This window comes from Balaenoptera borealis (genome assembly GCF_965194805.1).
Source record: "Balaenoptera borealis genome assembly, chromosome: 2".
NCBI lineage: Eukaryota > Metazoa > Chordata > Mammalia > Artiodactyla > Balaenopteridae > Balaenoptera > Balaenoptera borealis.
The window spans coordinates 45,421,373-45,440,174 of record NC_138867.1 but is presented as its reverse complement, the minus strand read 5'-3'; the positions used below and the strand labels follow the sequence as shown (position 1 = coordinate 45,440,174).

General features: G+C 42.3%; 1 protein-coding gene across 1 annotated transcript in view; it reads left to right on the top strand.

Moving 5' to 3' along the window:
- ANKRD55 (ankyrin repeat domain 55) overlaps positions 1 to 18,802 on the top strand; it is a 502,662-nt gene that overhangs the window by 207,292 nt on the left and 276,568 nt on the right. The window contains exon 6 of the mRNA XM_082382340.1: positions 12,845 to 12,940. The gene's annotated coding sequence lies outside the window, so the exon portion shown is untranslated. The remainder of the gene's footprint in view (positions 1 to 12,844; positions 12,941 to 18,802) is intronic.

Below are 18,802 nucleotides of genomic sequence, written 5' to 3'. Positions count from 1 at the left end.
CTTGCCTCACTGCCATCTCCGTCCATATTGCTGCTCAAAGCAGAATTTTAAGAACACCTCAAGGTGTTTCTAAATGAAGCCAGTAAACAGCTTTGGCCGACACCTCCAGCGTGGCATGGTGATACAAGCCAACACAAACAGGGAGTGGGAAGTTTGCTGACAGCTGTGGGCACAGAAACCTCAGGACTGGTTTGGTGAGGCAGACTCGAAATCAAGCAGTAACTTGTGGGGGAGCCAAAGAGGACTTAATCATGTTGTCTCTTGTACCAGCTCCCTGCACAAGGAAAGGAAATTCTAGAAGAGGCTGAGTCCTCTTTTAGTCAAAGCAGGAGAGGAAACATCCGTGACCAGCCCAACTGGGGCAGGAATGCAGGTACACGGATGCTAATTCAGCACCTCCTGTGTAAGGTCTCAGGCAGGGCTGGGTCGACATATCTTCTTTTGTGTTTGGTGTCTGGGAGCCATAACTAAAACTCCCAACATTATCCTGTGTATTAGTTAGGATACAGATTGGGTCATTCTAATCACAAGATTCCCAAACACAGTGGCTTAAATAAGAAAGGAGTATTTCTTTCTTATGTATTAGCTCAGGTATCCTGTCCAGAGTCAGCTGGTACCTTGTGCCATTGGGGACCCTGCTCATAAAGTGCCTTGCTCCACTAAATGTTCTTCATTTATCCTATTTAAAAATGAAGCTGTTCCACAGCTATACGGTAAGCCTTCAAAATCTAAGAAAGTTTGTGGAAAAACAAAGGAAATAGAGACAATCAAGCATGCACTGCAGAGTGTTGGCAATATGGTGTAGAGGTTACGTGGGGCCTTATCGTATTGCTTGTCAGTTTTCCTCTGCCACTTCCTAGCCTGTGAGCTTGGGCAAGTTACTTAACTTCTCTGTGTCTAATTTATAAAAAGATGATAATGGTACCTACCTTGAGGTTTGTTGTAGGTTTGCATATATTAATGATTTAATACATGCAAAGTGCTTTAGAACAGTGCCTAGACCATAGTTAGAGCCCAAGAGTGGATACTGTTGATGCCCTACCTTTATCCATTGATACTCACCATTTTGTAAACTTCAGTTGGGTATTTACTGCAAGAATTTGTGACTCTGCCTCCAGGCTCCCTCTGGCCTCTGAGGGTGTGTTCTGCTACATGCAGGGCAGATCCTAAGTGCTGAGAATTTAAAAGATATCAAGTCATTCTCAACCAGGAGGCTGAGCTGCCTTCAACAGCTTCCTTGTCTCTTGAGTGAGACAATTCTGAGATGTGTTCTATATCATTCCACAGAGGTCCCCAGGGTGACTGAGCCCTGGTTGCCCACATTAGAAACCTGCTCATTGACATATTCTGTATTGCTTCCTTGCTTTCCACGGTTCATTTCCCCACCCTCCTGGTCTTCCTGGCATTACCACCCAAATTAACTACTCGCATTCAGGATCAGCCTCTGGGCTATGCCAGCTAAGACACGCTCCCCTTACTATACACTTTTGTCCAACCGTGATGATCTTAGGATGCACTCTGATCCTGGCAGCGCTAGCTCTTCCCTTTTCATGCACCTCTACCTTCTGGTGTTCCTTTTCTCACTTTAACAATAACATCTGCACCAGGGTGAGACAAATGCAGATTCCATACTCCTCAAACCCACCCCCTGCAATGGTGTACATACTGAGTCCCATGAAAACCAGGCCACAAAGGAAATGGAGTATTTTGGCAAGGAATATTCAATGTCTTTGGGGCTTGCTCTCCTGCCTAACTTCCTGCAGGTTTCTTTTGATTTCTCTTGGGGACTGCACATATGGCATATTACTTAGATTTGTGCCTGGGTTATGACTGCATTAAATCTGAGACATGGGGGAGGACTCAGGTACACAGCGCTACATCCTGTTGTGATGGATAAGCATTCTCTTTCCATTTCCTCCCCAGGGCAGGGAGAGGATGGAAGTGTTTTTCATGAAGACAGGAAATATCTTCACTACTATATTGTGAGCTAGATGGAATTATTCTAAAAGAGCAGGTCCATAGGGGTGAGGAGAAATTTATGTGGGCTGGATTGTTAACGAAATGATTAAACAATAGTGCTCTCTGTGGCCACACCCTACTATTTTACACAACGGAAAAAAACAACTTGGCAAAATTAAATCAATGCTGCCTTCTTTAAAATGTGCTATCATTTCACTGTTACAGGTGTGCAAGACCCAGTGCCAAGAAACCCAAAGATAATACAGGTAGTCCTCATTTTGTAGGATTCCAGTATGCGTGAATTTCAGTCACCACAGTTTAGTTAGTTGAGTTAAATAAAACCAGTCCCCTCCAGCAACATGCTTTAGATTTCAGTCTCCCTGGTATATGAACCGTGAGTACTTGCATGAAGTACAAAGGCTACTAGCTCCTCAGTGCACATATTTAGGAAGCTCATCACCTCTTAAATATGTGCCTCACCATCACAACCATGTCACTTCTTTCAAAGTCTGTTGGTGATTGGTCTCTGTGCGTCAGTTATTCAGTTTACACACAAACAGCAAAGTGTGCAGTTGGGTTGCCTCCTTGTCTTCCAGTGATAACCTATGTGACATTTTACACAAATGGATAATCAATGGAATGAATTGTCAACAAAAATGAAAGCGAAGAAAGAAACAAAAAGTGATAATTCAGGAAGTAAAATTCAAATTGGATGTAAATTGAGTTTAGAAAATAGAGCTGAGCATGGGAATGTTGACACTGGAGCCATTCTAGAGACTCAAGGTAAGCGACCAAAGGAATTGAGGAATTTATTTCTGTAAGTGTGGAAAATGACAAAAAGATGATGTCTCAGAGGAAATGACACCAGCACCCCCTACCACGCACACACATTAAAGGGACTCTCAGGTACTTCATGGTATTAAAAGTGCAAAGGATAAAATGGTGGAAACATCCAAATTTAGAGAAGGGCTGACAATTTACCAAGGCATAGAAAAGATACTTCTTCTGTATTGTAAGCTATATGACAAGAAGGCAAGCACGGTCCTAATCACCGTAGATAACGTTTTTACAAAGAAATAAAACACTTTAATTCTAAATAATATATTAAACTACAGTGTGCTAAATAAATATTTGCTTTAGTATTTTTTTCATTATACATTTATAACTGACAGAGAGTTTTTACTATTTTGACAAAAATTTCTAAAGGTCACCGAACAATTGTAATTTTTCCCAGTGATTATTAAGATCACTTTGCACAGTTTCAGCCTGCATGGCTAGTTTTACAGTACTGCACTACAGCACAAAGACTGCCTGTACTTGAAGTTTTATCTTATTTATTAGGATAGTAAGAACATGTGGGCTTTCGAGCCTAGGTGCCTGGGTTCAAGTCCTGACCCCAGCACTGAACTGCTTGCTGTCTGCTGCTGACCAACTAAACCAACTTATCCGAGACTCAGTTTTCATATTTGAAAAACACAGAAACAATAATACTTACCACATAGAGTTCTTGAGGTAGCAGACGAGGAGGCCTCTGGAAATGCACCTGACATTCTGGAAGCATTCAATTAATAAGCTCTGTGAGAGTGGAGGCCCTGTCTCTTTTCTTCATTGTAATATCCCATTTAGAACAAAGCCTGATATAGAATAGTTGCTCAATAAATATTTGGTGTAAAATGTTGAATAGTTGTGTTTAATGTTCAACAAATGTTAGTGACCTGATTCTCTTCCTCTTTTCTTTTCTTGCTTTCTCAGAGCTGTACACTTTCAGGGAGTTGAAATCATGGAACCAGTTCCTCTGAGAACCCAGGAGGTTCATCAGTGTCCTTCCCTTGCAGTCATTGCTGTCTTGTTTGTCCCTGCCCGTTTGATTTAGGTGGCAGGTCACTCAGCAAGGTTAACATTTTTCACATAAATAATGAACTCATACAAATCTATAGGAAAAACATTAAGTCTTCAAAGATGGGAAAAGAAAAGAACAATTAATTTGCAAACAAACTTAACAAATATTTAGAAAAATTCAGCCTCACTTCACAACCAAGGAAATATAAATCAAAACCTGAGAGATGTTTCTTTGTGGTCACATTTTCACTGATCTCCAGAGTTATGGAGACAGAGACTAGTGGTAGTGAGGTAAGAAGACTCTCTTCTCAACTGCTTTGCTTGTGAGAATTGGTATAATCCTTTTAGAAAGCAATTAGAACACAAGGACCATGGACCTTTAACCCAGTAATTTTACTTCTGGAGACTGATCCTGAGCATTCAATGTGGATGAAGCTTTAGCGTAAAGATTTTCATCACAGTGTTATTTTTAAGAGTGAAGATGGAAAACTACCTATATATCCAACAATAGGGACTGCTTATGTGGAAGATGATATATACACTTTTTATTAGGCAGTAATATCTGTAAAGAGTTCGTGTATAAAGAGTATATGTCAAAATGTTTGTGATTGTGATAGAACATTGTATATAATAAACATTTTAAATTACATATAAAATACAAACAACTGATGTCTAAATGCCTTCCTGGAAGAAAATGTGAATAACTACCATTTATTGTGATTTTACCATTTTCCAGAACCTTTGCATATTTTATTTCTAATTCTTAAAGCAATCCTACTTGTTAGATATTGTTATGCCCATTTTACAGATGAGAAAATGAGGCTCAGAGGGCCAAGTAACTTTTCTGAAGCTCCACCTACTTGTGTACATCTGTTTTATAGTAAAATCTGTGCCTCCTTGCCAAATCAGACTCCTTTATTTGGTTGAGGTTTTTTTTTCAAGTTATGAACTAATGAATAATTTTCTAAGTTTCTGTGTTTTAAAATAGTTAGAAGCATAGACTACTTTAATAGTGATCATAAACATGGTTAACAAGAAAACAATGCAAACTTAATAAATCGTTTAATCACTCTGAGCCTCAGTAGCTATTGAATAGCTCATTTTATAGGGCTGTATATCAAAATTAAAGTGAGATAGCAGATAACGTGTACAAAAACACTTCCAAGTTATTAAAGGAAAGGTGTTCTAGTTTTAACTGCTCTTTTCCTAACATCTTAAATCGAAAGTTTTATTTACTTCAGTTATTTATGAGTTATCATTTTTACTTTAAATATTACAAGGGTTGAAAACCTTCATCAAAATGAGTGCTTCCTCACTTACAGATTTTAACGTCTATCTCAGTTAAGAAAAGGGGGTGGCGGTAGTCATTGTTTTGCAGAGTTGACATGGAAAACCTAACATACATCCAGCATTCTTTGGGAAAGGAAGTAGAAGCCTCCTGTATCAGATGTTTTGGAAAGAAAGTAACTGCGGAATAGGCTGGAAGTTCCAGACAGGAGCTTTCCCAAAGCACTTTTATTGATTCTTGTTGAGGACTCATGGAGTTGAAAATCTCTGTCTCCATTTTTCATATTCTGAGTCTGACACACTGCTGTCAATGGTTATCTCGCTATTTCTCTGAGGATTTGGTGGTGTTTTTGCTGCATTTGGCTGTGTGTGTGTGTGTGTGTGTGTGTGTGTGTGTATGTGTGTGTGTATGTGTGTGTGTGTGTGTATGTGTGTGTGTGTGTGTATGTGTGTGTGTGTGTGTGTGTGTGTGTATGTGTGTGTGTGTGTGTGTGTGTGTGTGAGAAGAGCATCACCAGATCCTAAGCACTTATGGAGCGTTACCTTCAGGGCTGTTAACTCTGGACTCTCTCCAGGCTGCCAGGATCGTCCTAGATGACTCTTCCTGAAAAAAGGACAAGGTGCGGCTCATCCTCAAGGATGATTAAGATCCCTGTGAACCTCATCAGTTTATTTGGGTTTTGTCCCTGGGCAACCTGGAAGTGCCCGCAAAAATTTAGGAGATGCAACCATCTCGTTGTTTCTGCACCAAGAGAGACTCCTGAACAGCTTCTAGGAAAGCAAGTAGAAATGTTTGGCTGGGGCAGCTGCACCTCGACTTTCCTACAAAGTTCATAGGGTTATTTGGTCAGTGACTCCCTCCCGAAGCCTGCTTTTGTGCGGCCACAGTTCTAACTATAGGACTGCCTGCCACCCAGATCCCTTAAAGGAAGGTGCCTTCAGAGCACAGCTCAGCTTGGGGTAACTTTCTAAAAAGAATTGACCTTTTTTTTCTTTAAGAGAGAGAGAAAATTGGCATGGAGTCAAACATCAATAAATATACAATTGGTTCCATTTACATGACACACTTTTTGAGTCCTGCCTTTTACACTGAATAGTAGTTATCTCCCCAGCACAGGTTGCAACTGTGAAGTATGGGTGCTTCAAGCTTGCCTACTGGAAACCGTTCAGGGCCCTTTCTCTCTCAGCTGTAATAACATTCACTGTGATGTAAGTTCCATCAACATCTTTCAGCCCGGGAGGAAGTTTGATTTGGCCGATTTAAACTTAAAATAGGGAAAGAAAAGCTTGTTTTCTTGTTCTTCTTCTAGACTAGGCTGCAGTTTCAAATTAAGTTGCTGTAACCACCTGTACTTATTTATAAGCGGAAAATGCAATCTCACACATTGACTACAATCTTTGGCAGACTCTGATAAGATCCCAGATGATCTAGGAGATGATTGTAAATTGTTTCCGTGCATGCTTATTTATGTTCTTATTGGACTCTTTCTCTATGTATAGCACTCCGTCTTATATGTAGGAATATGGCCAAATGACAGGTTTAAAAACTTGTGTAAAGAAGACAACTTTTGGAGAAACTAGAAAAACAATATCCAACAATAAAAAAATGGTTGTGTTCAAGGATGGCAAAAGCTTGTTGTGAACCTTTTCTTTCAGGATCAGATAGCCTAATTTTAGGCTTGTGAGCCATTTGGTCTCTATCGCAACCACTTAACTTTGCTGTTGTGATGCTAAAGAGCACAGATAGTGGTCTGTGGGTGAGGCTGTGATCCAATAAAACTTTATTTACAAAACCAGGCAGCTACTTGTGGGCGACAGTTTGCCAATTTCTGAATTATGGTATAATCCATTTGATGCATGCATTTGGTATGTTGCTTTCAGATGAAAGTAAGGGAAAACCCAACTAAAGACAGCTTAAGAATCATGTTAATTCACATAAGAAGATTATCTCATGTAAGAAGAAGTCTCATTATAGGGAAGTCCCAGGGCTAGTTAATTAAAGCAGTTTGATGATGTCATCCAAGGCCCACGTTTGTTCCATCTTTCATCTTTCTGCTCTCCCATCCTTGGCTCATTGGCTTGTCCTCAGGCTGACATGGCTTCCACAGTTCTAATGTTACATGTAGGTGCAACAACATCTGGCAGAAGAAATAAGACTTTTCCCCCATGTATTTCTTTTTAAGAACAAGACAGTCTTTCCAAGAAGACCCTTCCATTCCATAGACCATGTCTTATCGACCAGAATTGGACAGAACATTTCAAGAAGGGTTTGAACAGTATTTGTTGCCTACAGCTTCTATGACACCAAACATGGTGACATAAAACAATGGAAATTTATTCTGTCACAGTAGTTCTGGAGGCCAGAAGTCCAAAAACAGTATCACTGGGTCAAAATCAAGGTGTCAATAGGGCCGTGCTCCCTCTGGAGGTTCTAGGGGAAAATTCATTCCTTGCCTCTTCCACCTTCTGATGGCTGCTAGCATTCCTTGGCTTGTGGCCACGGAATGCTCAAATCTCTCTTTGTTCCATTTTCATATCACCTTCTCCTCTGTGTGTCTGTGTGAAATCTCCCTTTGCCTCTCTCTTTCTCTCTCTCTCTTTTGTTTAAAATATGGAATGCTTCACAAATTTGCATGTCACTCTTGTGCAGGGGCCATGCTAATCTCTCTGTATTGTTCCCATTTTAGTACATGTGCTGTGGAAGTAAGCAATGCCTCTCTCTTATAAGGACACTTGTGATGGCATTTAGGGCTCACCCAGATAATTCAGTATACTTGACTTATCTCAAGATGCTTAACTTAATCACATCTGAAAGAGCCATCTTCCAAATAATGTAACATTTACAGGTCTGGGTATTAGGATCTTATAACTTTGGGGACCATTATTCAACCTGCTACCGTCATGGAGAACTTTGATTGTCAAAGTAAAAAACTTTGACTTTTTTTAAAGTAATAGACAGCCATTAAATCAACTACCAGCAAGAGGGAACTACCATGATTTTTTAATATTAATTAAGATTTACTTAAGTCAAATAAAGGAGGTGTCGGCCTAAAAATATTGAAATTCAGCAGGCATGGAAAAATCTGGAATATGACTGTTAGATAGGCAAACATCAGTATCTGCTGTAGCATACTTGTATGCAACTATTGTGTTTAGCAAGAGCTCACAATGACTTAAGAAAATTTTTATAAAGTAATAGGAAAAATGTTTTATCTATAGTATGGTCACAACACAGAGAGTGAAATACTCTTGTGCATAAAAAAAATGGAGACAGTACACTAAAAAAGTTGCTAGTGGTTTTCTGGAGGTGGTGGGAATTTGGGTTATTGACTTTCTTTTCTCTCCTTTTTTGTATTTTCCAAAATTTTTATGAAAAGTATATATGTTGCTTAAGTTAAAATAATAAATCAATAGCATTATATTGTTAGATGATAATACTAGAGTATTATTAAAGATAATATCAGTTTATTTTGTATCATGTCACTTAATTTCTCTATCTCATTTAGTTTACCATATCATGAAATTACACAGAATAGTCACAGATTCTACCCAATTTCTTCTGCTTTCAAAAAGACCTAGAACCCTTACCTTGTCACTAGAGTTATCTTTCTGAAACACAGGTTGTGAGATCCACCATGCTTCTCATCAAAAACATTTAATGTCTTTCTGTTGCTTTAGAAAGTGTCTTTTCTTTTTTAACTTTGGCACTCAGAGCTCTCCACTACCTCGTCCAAATTCTTTTTCAAAGTCCCTGACACCAGATGCCCACTACATTCAGTCATGTACTTCTTGCTCTGCCATGCCCTTTTACACTCTTCCCCAAGCTGATTTCTAACTCAGCGCTTCTCACTGTGCTCCCAGATGGAGGAGCAGCTCAGCTTCCCCAAGGATCCTATTAGAAATGCAGATTCTCAGGCCCCATCCTAGACCTACTGAATCAGAAACTCTGGGGGTGAGCCTACGGACGCATATGTTAACAAACCCTCTAGGTAATTTCAATATATGCAAGTGTTTGAGAGGCTCTGGGTTAGCTCTCTTTGTCCTACTTTCTTTATTATTGCATTCTTACATCTGTAGCTATCAACATTGCTAGAATAACCACTGTATTATTCTTCCTAGAGAATTAATTTGTAAATCAATTTTATAAGCATATATTGTGCCAGCCATTGGCCTTCCAAATGAATAACATACCTGTATTCCTATGGTTTTCTTGCTATATCAGTCATTTTTCCTTTAGGTAAGTATTTCTTATCCTGTTTTAATGTATTTTATGCATACAAGTCAATGAACCAGGGCAAGAATGAACACCTTTTTTTTTTTTTAAATATCAGCCGACAAGAAACAGCTTCTTTTTTTTTTTTTTTTAATTTTTATTTATTTATTTATTTATTTATGGCTTGTGTTGGGTCTTTGTTTCTGTGCAAGGGCTTTCTCTAGTTGCGGCAAGTGGGGGCCACTCTTCATCGCGGTGCGCAGGCCTCTCACTATCGCGGCCTCTCTTGTTGCGGAGCACAGGCTCCAGACGCGCAGGCTCAGTAGTTGTGGCTCACGGGCCCAGCCGCTCCGCGGCACGTGGGATCTTCCCAGACCAGGGCTCGAACCCGTGTCCCCTGCATTGGCAGGCAGATTCTCAACCACTGCGCCACCAGGGAAGCCCAACACCTTTTCTTAATGATCCTCTGGATCACTTAGTCTAAAATCATTGAATGCCTGCTTTGAGCCAGGCATTGTCTATGATTCAAAGCCGTTCCTTCAGCCGTGGTTCATTGAATAGGCCTGGTAATACATGACCATCCCTCCATCTCTCCCTTTTTCCTCAGCTAAACCGAAAACATACCCAGAGGAATTATGGCCAGTGTGTCTGAAGGCCCAAGAGAACCCCCCACCAACTATACTTGTAGTTTTATAACCTTGGGAAGATCATCTTTCCCCAGAGTCTTACATTCATCATTGGTGGGAGTAGAGATGGTAAGGGTTTTTTCCTTTGTATATATGGACTCTCATGGGCTGGAATTTATGAGCTTCCATAGAGCTCTGTGGTGAGGGAGGGCTCAGGTCCTACTTTTTTCTCCACTGCCATCTGAAGGAAGTGTGTTTTGACCTCTGATCAACACCTAACCCCATGGCTGGCACAGAGTAAAGGTCTACTAAACAACTGTTGAATAAATGGAAGAAATAATGGAAGGAACGATGGATGGACAGAAGGATAGAAGGAAGAAAGGGAGAGAGGGAGAGGGAGGAGGGAAAGAGAAGGAAGGAAGGAAGGGAAGGAGGGAGGGAGGGAGGAAGGAAGAGAGAAAGAGGCAGGGAGATGGCTAAGGGTAGATCAGACACAGCTTCTGATGTGGGGAAATGCTTACGGGAGACAGGTAGAATTGGAACTCTTAATACCTAACCTGTGCCAGATACGTAGGTAGATAGATAAATAGATAGATGGTAGATATGCTCTAACAGTAAATTAACTGTTCCATTTGGTTCCCTCCCCCGGAGGTTGTTTTCAGCAGCTCCTCCCTGGTGCAAAGCATGAGGCCTCCCTGAGAGTCTGAGAAAAGGGCTTTGTGAATTATAAAGCAGAATGCAGATGGTGATTAACTAAGGCATCACAAGCAAGGACAAGTCTCCTGAGCAGTCCCAAGAGAGACTGTTTTGCCTTCTTTTTGTCATTTGAATTCTCAAAATTGTCCCCAGCTTAGACCAAATCAACCTCAAATGGTCTACGATTTAAATTTCCACTCTGAAACTCTAAGCAACTTGGGAATTGTAGGAATTGGACCACTTGGAGATAATTTATAAATAACACTCGCCTTTCAAATGGCCTCTGTCTTCCCAAAGAGCCCTCTGTCCTGTCAGTGGGACTGCTCCCAAGGCCCAAACTGCTAAATTGGTCCAGCAACACTGAAGTCGCTGGTGGGAACATCTTATCTCTGATTCTTCTAAGAATTTTGGACACTTTATTGAAACATTTGTTTTTCCTCATGTAAAGTGTAGGCTAAAAAGTTATTAGCTATCTTTAGGTTTGGAAAGGCTTTCAGGATTTTAATGCATATGATTCACTCAGCTTTTACTTTGTCCACTGCGAAAATAGTTGAAACTCAAATCAAATACTAAGCAGAACCCAAAACATCCTGGATACATAGCGATGTTCAGGGGCATTAAACAATGACTAAGCGCTCTGCTCCTGTTTTACAGAATTCTGTGGACATGAAAGGGAGCCATTGACACCATCTTTTCCCCTCCGTTTCTTTCAGGTCAGTCCTGGTGGGCGCAGCCTTAGCCTGTGTTTGTCTGTGCCTCTGAAAGGCCAGTCCAGCTGTGTTAAACTGGACAGTAGTGTTTTGCGGGACCGAGGCAGACAAGACTATGCAGAGTTGACTGGCCTGGGAAATGATCCCTGTTATTATCATATGTCTGTTGGGTTCTCATGTTGATATTTTTTTCCTTGCCTCTGCCGGGCTGGAGTGATCGAAGTCTCATGTGTGTTCACACTCTGGGATTATGATACATCTCATCAGCCCTCATTACTGCTCAGGGAGGGGCAAAATTTTTAAATGGTCAAGTTCAAAGGAGAGTGCTCTGATCTCTGTTTCTCTAGCAGAATTCCACCAGCCCCATTCCTACACCCAAAATGCACACGCTGAGCCCTCCCCTGCCCCTGGCTGGGGGTATCTGAATTCATACACATGCCTGCAATTGGCTCTGTGGTCTGGAGGTCTTCACATTTCTTCTCAAGGATCCACTAATGGCAAATGGCAAAACTGACTGTCTGGCGCAGGAGAGAGTCATATTGAACTCCTTGCATGAGAAACAAGAAATTTATAAAGCAGGGCTTTTCTGGTGTTGAGATGAAAATTTTTTCGTTTGGGAAATATACGGCATAATACACAGAGGTGTGCTATTTCAAATATAATGGGCACATGTGCATGTTAAGACAGAACACATACCCATTTCTGAGAACATTGTTCAGCTTGGAAAGCATCTGAAAAGGCAGCTTCATAGTGGGACTCTTCTCTGTTTCTCGCTGGGTCCCACAGAGTTGTTCTTTTTATTTATTTATTTTTTATTTGTTTATTCTCGCTGGGTCTTAGTTGCGGCTCGCTGGCTCCTTAGTTGCAGCAGGCAGGCTCCTTAGTTGCGGCACGTGGTCTCCTTAGTTGTGGCAGGAGGGGTCCTTAGTTGCGGCTCACAGGCTCCTTAATTGTGGCATGTGAACTCTTGGTTGTGGCATGCATGTGGGATCTAGTTCCCTGACCAGAGATCCAACCTGGGCCCCCTGCATTGGGAGCACAGAGTCTTGTCCACTGCACCACCAGGGAAGTCCCCTCAGAGTTGTTCTTTGTGTGGCCTCCACCCCTTCTCTTTTGTTCCCCTTATGTTTTATAGCATTGCTTTTCTAACGGGGGAAAGAAAGTTCCTAGGGATGTGTATCAGCATTTCTATGTATACTTTAAAAAACCATATTTCATATTATAACAGAATTCCATAATTTGGGAACCAATAAAAGACTACTGTTCTCATAATATAAGCAAAGAAAGTAAAGTTTGACAAGTTCTCTTTGCTGGAGGGAATCTGCATCATGAGTCTTCAAAGGGGGCACCTGCTGGGGGTGCGGTCTCATCTTCCTAGGTGGGTCACGTCAAGATCTTCTTGGGTGGTCGAGCATAACATTTTTGTTTATAAAATAGGAAAAGAAAACATTTTTAAGGTTCAAAACAATTCTAGGCAAAGATCATAACAGGAAACACCTGTATCTTTCCTGTAGGATCAAACTTGAGGCGACTGAGCTGAGACAGGGATCCCCCTGCCAAGGTAGGAGCCGCATATTCGGGGCCTCTGGTCCAGGATCAGGAAGAGAAAGGTAAGTGTTGTGTGTGAAGACAGCCGTGGCTTCAACAACACAGGCTTTGCCTTCATTGCGTGGACATGGTTGCCCTAGGCAAATGGAATGAGGAAGAAGATTGAGGGCAGTGAGTCCAGCAAGGGGCCTCAGAATGGGGCCTGCAGAGCTGCCAGCCAGGAGGCTGCAGTAGCTTTCCTCAAGAAGCAGTTGTGAAGCATGTGGGGAGGAAGAGGGACAGAGGCTCCTTCCTAATCTTCACTGATGGTGTCCTGGGCAGAGGGTGTGGGCAGAGGCCCCACCTGAGCAGAGCGGACAGCAAAGTTAATTCCTGAAACTCTTAGCGGGGAGGCGGCTCTCTGCAGGTGACTTCATGGTGTCACTTCTACAGGGCCTTCTGAACCTACCCAGGTGTGTTAGTCCCACAGTCTGCATGCACAATGGCTCTGGGGAACAAAAAGAGTGAGTTGGATAAGAGTGGCGACACAGGGGACAGCATGAGAATCATAGCAAGCAGATCTAATAAGTGAGTTAACGGTGAAAAGAAGAGAAAGCCCAGTGAGCACCAAATGCCACAAAAATCCCCGTGTCCCACAGCTGTAGATGGGACAGGCGAGGACAACTGGGACACAATTTTGTGGAAGAGCTGGTGGGACACTGTTTTGGTGAAAGGATAACCTCCCTGTCATGCTAGGGAGGGATAGCAAGGAGCGCCAGGGGAGACCAAGCTGCAGAACAGAAGGATGGGCCTGAGAGAGGGCTCTAAGAGCTGAGCGTGGCGCCAGCCCACGTGCAGCAAGGAAACCGGGACTTCAGTCTTCTAACCACAAGGAACTGGATTCTTCCAACACCCTGAAGGAGCTTAGAAGTGAATTCTTCCCCAGAGCCTGCAGATAAGAGCCCAGCTAGCCAACACTTTCCTGCTGGCCTGGGAGACCCTAAATGGAGAACTCAGCTAAGCCCACTCAGACTTCTGACCTATAGAAGTAGAAGTGATATGTGAGTGTTTTAAGCCACTAAGTTTTTGGTCGTTTGTTGTGCAACAATAGAAGAGTAATACAGCAGCCATGCTCGTTCAGGTACGCATCGTTTGTAACTGCTTTTGCAATACGCCTGCAGAGTTAAGTAGTAACGACAGAGACCTCATGGCCTGCAAAACCTAAAATATTTACTATCTGGCTCTTAACAGAAAAAGTTTACTAATCTGTGCTTTCATCAAAAACGTAACCTCACCTCAGATATGTTTAGTGAGAGTTTTATGCCCGACCCAAGGCTTGCAAGAAACAGGACTCACATCTAGGAACGCTCAGCAAACATGCCTTTCATCAAACTGAAACAGGCCAAAAAAACTAGTAGATACGAGGCTGTCCTGCAGACCCATTCTCCATTCCAGTTTTTAAAAGGCTGAGGGGAGAGAGAGAGAGAGAGAGAGAGGGAGGGAGTTCATTCATACATTCAGAGGAAAAAACTCAGAGCGATGTGTACCATCTGCATATTGGAGATTGTCATTTTCCACATTATGAATTTTTATAGTAGTTCAATTTTGTGTAACAAATTCATATTAAATTAATAATAATTATAACCATATGATTATTAAAGGGTACATTGTGCCCCACTGTGTGCTCCTTGGAGCAGTGGCCTGGAGGAAGAGAAGGTATGAAAACTATTGCTTTGTGATCAGAACTTGAATTCACTCCACTGATTCTTGATTTCCTTTCCTCCCTTCATGGTGCCCCTTCTACCTTCACAGTGGGACAAGTCAGGGTGATGCAATTCTTCATTCACCATTGTTGTTTATCTAGAAGAGTAATTATCAACCATTTTAGAGTTACAATGCCCTCTAGACACACACACACACACACACACACACACACACACACACACACACACAAGATTTGGCATGGTATGTATTTAGCTAAGTTGAATGAAAATTCATATGATTCTGAAGATTGGAAGAAAGAGTTGAAGAGTTATATTGGTACCCTCAGGCTGTGATAACCAATTACCACAAACTGGGTGGCATAAAACAACATACATTTATTCTCTCACAGTTTTGGAGGCCAAAAGACTGAAATCAAGGTGTTTTCAGAGTTGGCTCCTTCTGGAGGGTCTGAGGGAGAATCCATTCCATGCCTCTCTCCTAGCTTCTGATGGCTGCTAGCAATCCTTGGAGTTCCCTTGGCCTGTAGCTGAATAACTCCAGTCTCTGCCTCCATTTTCCCGTGGTCTTCCTCTTCCTGGGTCTGCGTCTCAAGTCTCTCTCTGCCTTTCTCTTTTAAGGACACCTGTCATTGGATTTAGGCGACCCTAAATGCAGGATGATCTCATCTTGAGATCCTTGATTATACGTACAAAGACTGGTTTGCCAAATAAGGTCACAATCCAGGTCTTGAGGGTTAAAACTTGGGTATATCTTTTTGGAGGCCCCAATTCAACTCACTACAGAAAGTATTTGCATGTTCCTGTAGCTGATAGCAAAAACTTTTTCGCAATTTCCTAACTAGCAATTAAAATCAATAACTCTGTCCTATATAGTGGGAAGAATTGTTTTGCTTTTTCTCATGGGGCTTAATGAATACTCAGCTCCTCTCCCCACGATCCTGTGAATATAGATTGGACAATTCCTCAATGGCAAGGCCTGTGAGAGATGCCAAAGCCTTCGCCACTGTCCTATATGGGCGTCCCCACCCTGTCTTGTCCTTTTCATCCATTTGGACAAAACCCAAGTTAGGGCAACATTAGGTGTGTCAACAATCAGGGTATTTATCCTCAAGTGTTAAGCCTAGGAGAGAACCCTGTGGAGTCTTTCTGTAGGTGGGAAATTGTCTGTGCTCTCTAGCAGAGGAGTATGGGTCTCTCCGGAAACAAGTCCATGCCACTTACTGTCCATTTGGCCTTGGGAAAATCTGATGTTGCGATCTGGGTTCTCTCTCTGTAAAGAAGGTACGACAATGCCTTGCTACCTTACCAGGGTGTTGTGTGAATTTGCTGACACCCATAAAGCTCCCTGAAAATGAAGAGGCTTACATAAGTCCCTGGTATTATTCACACAGCAAACGTTTTCCCCTGAGAATAAAGTACTAAATGGTACCATTGTGCAGCTGGTGGAACGTATTCAAAAGTTTCCGTTCACAACTAGTAGATCAAGTTGTGGGTGGCTGTATGGACTTTCTGTGCTCATGCCAAGCTGCATCCAAAACAGCGGCACAATGGACTATCCTGGAATGAAAAGCCGTACTGTAAGAGACGGCCACATCATGGCATTGCATCATATAGGACAGTCCTGTGTAGCCAGTGATTTCATATGCACCTTTTCCTTATGGCAGAAAGGAACAATAGCAGAAACAGTGGCCACGTGGATATCTAACGTGACAGCTATTGAGACACAGCTATCTTCTCCCACCACATTGACAAACTTCCCAAGCCTATGGATGCTCACGATTGAGGGCAGGAGGAGGGATTATAATTATAGCTCTTCTTTCTTTTTTCCTTTCTGAATTCTTGGGCCAGGAAAAGCCAGCGTTCTAAATCAGATGGTGTACAGGTTAAGGACCTATTCTCTTTAAATACAATTCATCTGGGTGGGAGTATGTCGGAACAGTCTGGACAGAATGCTACTGGCTGGCATAGGAGATAAGAGAGGATTGCCTTTCCACCATTATAAGCCCTGGAAATACTCCAGGACATGATGCTGGGAAAACGCCTTCCTTCTTTTTTTTTTTAAATTTAATTTAACTTAATTAAATTTAATTAATTAATTAATTTTGGCTGCTCCGGGTCTTAGTTGCGGCTCATGGGATTTTCGTTGCAGCATGTTTAGCTGTGGCATGCGGACTTCTTACTTGCGGCATGTGGACTCAGTTGTGGCACACGGACTTCTTAGTTGCAGCACACAGACTTCTTAGTTGCGGCATGCAGACCTCTTAGTTGCAGCATGTAGACTTCTTAGTTGCAGCATGCGGACTCTTTGTTGCAGCATGCATGTGGGATCTAGTTCCCCAACCAGGGATCGAACCCAGGCCCCCTTTATTGGGAGTGTGGATTCTTACCCACTGGACTACCAGGGAAGTCCCGCCTTCTTTTCATTTTGGGACTTTCAGCCTCTGGATGCCACATCTGAGATGACAGATATTTTGATTAAATGAGAGGAAGATTAGCTACTGAAGATATTGCATTTAGTTTTTAAAAGTAATCATGTTCGATTAGAAATATTTGGGGATTACATTAACAAACTTCCTTGGATCAAGGTTATCCCTTTGGTGGTAAATATTCTCACATTAAAGAGCTGAGGAGGAATCACAGATCATGGAATTTTTTAGCTGTGAGTGGTCTATCTTGATATTAAACTATTTGATAACTTTTTAAATCCCATAGACAAGCTTGCATTTTTTCCCTCTTTTTGTTCAGTGACACCAAAAGTAGAAAAGAAGATCTTTCTAAGTATTTAAGCTTTGAAGTTGGTTAAAACCTTTAGATTGTAATGCAAAGGCTATGGAGAAGGATTGTGCAACCCACAGGGTACACTGGATTCCCTCTGGCCTCTCCCTCCCGCATTCCTGTCACATCCTGTTTTCAGAGAACCTTTCATTCATTCACTCAGTGCCCATTTACTGAGCACCTACTATTCCCTAGACAGTGTGGTAAGTGCTAGGGGTACAAAAAGATGATGGGTGCACAGCCACTGCCCTCATTGGAGCCCCTCACCTAGTGAGGAGCAAAGAGACGTGTATCATCATGGAAGCAAGGTGAGAGCTAGAATAAGTGAAGGAACATGGGGTGTTCCAGGACACGTAAATAGATCAGTATTCTTGGGAGAGTAGAGTTTGACTGGGGGAGTTGGGGGAGGATGGCAAGAAGCAATGGGAATTTAGGCAGGATGTGGGCAGGGGAGATGATAGAGGGTTTCATATGTCTGCAGATGAATATGATTTACCCTTTAGATGATAGGGAGGCCGTGGAGTGCTCATCCTGGCAGCAAGATTAGAGATGGCTTGTAAGGGAGTAAGACTGGGGATAAGGTCAAAGCAAGGATCCAGGAAACAGGGGATAACAACCTGAGCCAAGGCAGAGTTGGGATAGAGAGGAAGGGATGCAGAATTAGTGGTCTTTATGGAATAAAAGACAAGGAGACATTCCAGGAGGATCTGGCACATTGCATGTACCTCTGCATGAATAGACAGATAATATTTTTGGCATAGAGGTCATGCCAAGAGGCAGTGAACAGTTTTTTTAGTGGACTACAGTAAAGCATGACTGGCTTTGATAAAAGCCCATGGAGAGGGCTTCCCTGGTGGCGCAGTGGTTGAGAATCTGCCTGCCGATGCAGGGGACACGGGTTCGAGCCCTGGTCTGGGAAGATCCCACATGCCGCGGAGCAACTGGGCCCGTGAGCCACAACTACTGAGCCTGCGCGTCTGGAGCCTGTGCTCCGCAACGAGAGGCCACGACAGTGAGAGGCCCGCGCACCGCGATGAAGAGTGGCCCCCACTCGCCGCAACTAGAGAAAGCCCTCGCACAGAAACGAAGACCCAACACAGCCAAAAAAATAAATAATAATTTAAAAAAAAATAATAAAAAGCCCATGGAGATTGTGTCTGGTGAGCTGACACCAGGAGATTCCATTCAGTCACCTTTGTGGAAACCGGAGAGTAGTTTCTTACACCTAGTCCAGGCCTTTCTTGCCTTCTTCAATGTGCCTTTGTGTTCAGTCCCCTGTTTGAATACCACTTACTCTAGAATGTCTTTTGTATTCATCAACATCATTCTACATGGGCAATAGTATTAACAACTACCATCGTTGGGAGACTACCATATGACAGAAGTGTTACATACACTTTTAAAATTTCTTAATAGCTCTGCAAAGAAACTATTATTAACTTGAGG